The sequence below is a fragment of the Jaculus jaculus genome, chromosome 19 (genome assembly GCF_020740685.1).
Source record: "Jaculus jaculus isolate mJacJac1 chromosome 19, mJacJac1.mat.Y.cur, whole genome shotgun sequence".
In the NCBI taxonomy this organism is placed as follows: Eukaryota; Metazoa; Chordata; class Mammalia; order Rodentia; family Dipodidae; genus Jaculus; species Jaculus jaculus.
The window spans coordinates 42479077-42481980 of NC_059120.1; the positions used below are offsets into that span (position 1 = coordinate 42479077).

Below are 2904 nucleotides of genomic sequence, written 5' to 3' on the forward strand. Positions count from 1 at the left end.
ATATTGATTTGGTTCCCAAAATTAGGCATGAATTCTCTATCCCAAACAAGTTGCATATCAATCATAGAGCAGTTGGTTACCCCATACAGGCTGTGAGCCACTATTGCCCAGGTAGGTGTGTATTCCCGGCTTAGCTGGTATGTAGTTTGTGGAGTCCCTTGATCCTTTATGCTTTTGGTAACCATTGTCTCCTGGAAGTTCCCACAGCACTTTCCAATGTCATGGGGTCAAACCTAGAGGGAGCTGGTTACCCTCTCAGTTCCAGCCCTGTGACTTGATGTCCTCTTGCCACAGCCTGTGGTGTCTTCAACAATGTGTTCAGATCAGCAGCACATATACTGAAATTGGAAAGAGACAAAGTAGATTAGCATGGCCCCTGTTCAAGCACCTACTTTTTAAAAAAAATATTAATTTATTTGAGAGACAGAGAAGCAGGGAGACAGAGACAGAGAGAGTTGGGGCACACAAGGGCCTCTAGTTGCTGCAAGCAAATTCCAGATGCATGGGCCATTTTGTGCATCTGACATTATGTGGCCACTGGAGAATAAAACCCAGGATTTCAGGCTTTGCAAGGAAGCACCTTTAACCTCTAAGCCATCTCCCCAGCTGCAAGCTCCTACCTGAAGAGACTGATAAAAGTAGTGATAAGTAGATAAATGATAAACTCTCATGGTGCTGGAAAGTGCAATTGGAGCTCCCAAGTGACAATGGTCATCAGCAGCTTGAGCAAGTAGAGATCTGCAAACCAAACCACTCACCAGACAGACAAGAAGCACACACTTGTGCAATAGTGGAACACAGCCCATTGGGGTTACCAACTGCCCTCCAACTGGACATGAGGTCCACTCAGTGGAAGAGAGCTCCTATCTGGTACTTGGAACCAGGTCTGTGCCCCACAGACAGAAAATTCACAACCCCCAGAGAAAATCCCCCATTGTTTTCTGGACAAGTGGAGTGGGTAACCTCACTAAAATGTCTCTCAAAACTATGTGCATACTCGCCTTAATCAAAGCTGCTCTCACCCTTGGTTGGAGAATCTATTTTATTTTACAGATGGCAGAGGATACTGGGGAGATCCAAGATTCACCAGTTCAACAAGTAAAGATAGCCTGATGCTCACCACACGAGAAGTGCCACCTCTGCTGCATTCACAGTGATCCGGGGGAAACCGCAGAGGAAGCAGCAACATGAGTATTGCTCCCATTGCTTGCCTGACAGCTGCCTCTAGGGAAGTAGCAACTGGCATGGAGGTGAACTGAATCACATCAAAGCAGAAACACAGGGGCTACAGAGAACTCAACACTAAAACAAACTAACACACCCAAGGGAAGAGGGGAAGGGCAGATTGTAAGTGCCACTGGGTGGGTAGAAATAGTCTGAGGTACAGTGGCCCCCAAAACTAACAGGCCCTAACTACCCCACAGTGAACACCAAGAACCCTTTTGAGGACCCTACTCATAGGAATGGGGACTAGTGGTGAGGGAATACAAGACTATAACCTATGTAAAATATATGTGTGTGTGTGTGTGTGTGTGTGTGTGTGTGTGTATCAACATTCTTTTATATACATACATACATATATACATATATGTATATATGTATGTATGTATATAAAAGAATGTTGATTCTAAAGACAGCCCTTTGCTTTCTTAGTAGTTCTATAAACCTTGGTAAGTGTGGGTGGTCATAGACCACATGGTAATTAAAACCAGAAGAGGGGCTGGAGAGATGGCTTAGTGGTTAAGCACTTGCCTGTGAAGCCTAAGGACCCCGGTTCGAGGCTCGGTTCCCCAGGTCCCACGTTAGCTAGATGCACAAGGGGGCGCACGCATCTGGAGTTCGTTTGCAGTGGCTGGAAGCCCTGGCGCGCCCATCCTCTCTCTCTCTCCCTCTATCTGCCTTTCTCCCTGTGTCTGTCACTCTCAAATAAATAAATAAAAAATGAACAAAAAAAATTTTTAAAGATAAAAACCAGAAGAGGCCTCGCCCTCTTTGGGATTCAACAAAGATAAAGGCTTTGCATTGCACGCCACCTTTTACAATCAGAAATGTGACACTCCTAATGCATGTCACTTTCCCATATTTTATTTATGTTGCACAGAAATCATGAGTGAACTAAACATTACTGGGCACCTATTATATGCAAGGTAAGCAATTGAGTTTTTCTATATATTAATCTCATTTAACTCTCATAGTATATGGCTTAGATATATTCTTCATTTTACAGGTGAGAAATTGAAACTGTGAGAGACTAAAATTGATTTCTCAAGGTTACTTAACTGCAGATAGTTTGATTCTAAGGCTAGACCCCTTTCTGACACACTACAAAGAAATCTTAATATTAACGTATTAAGAATATCATAATGGATACATGCCTTTAATCCCAGCACTCAGAAGTCAGAGGCAGGAGGATCACCTTGGGTTCAAGGCCACCCTGAGACCACATAGAGAGTTCCAGGTCAGCCTGAGCTAGAGCGAGACCCTATGTCAAAAACCAAAAAGAAAAAGAAGAAGATGGAGAAAAAAAGAAGGAGGAGGAGGAGGAGAGAAATAGTATAATCGGGCTGAAGAGATGGTTCAGCGCTTAAGTGTGTGCTTGTAAAGCCTAATGACTGGAGTTGATTCCCCAGTACCCACATAAAGCCTGATGCACAAATTGGTGTATGGAGTTCGTTTGCAGCAACTAGAGCCCCTGGTGCACCCATTTTCATTCTCTCTTTCTCTCTCTCTCTCTCATCCCCCCACCCACACACACCTTTTAATCCCAGCGCTCAGGAGGTTGAGGTAGGAGGATCGCTGTGAGTTTCATGCCAACCTGAAACTACATAGGTCAGCCTGAGCTAGAGCAAAAAACAACAAACCAAAATAAAAATAATACCATAATGGAATAATGTAAAAGCATGC

At 43.9% G+C, this 2904-nt stretch overlaps 1 non-coding gene across 1 annotated transcript; it reads left to right on the forward strand.

The window, feature by feature from the left end:
* Positions 1 to 314: 314 nt before the first annotated feature.
* Positions 315 to 418, forward strand: LOC123456125. Its single transcript, XR_006634344.1, has one exon. It is a non-coding gene; the product is annotated as a U6 spliceosomal RNA (small nuclear RNA).
* The last annotated feature ends 2486 nt before the right edge of the window (positions 419 to 2904 follow it).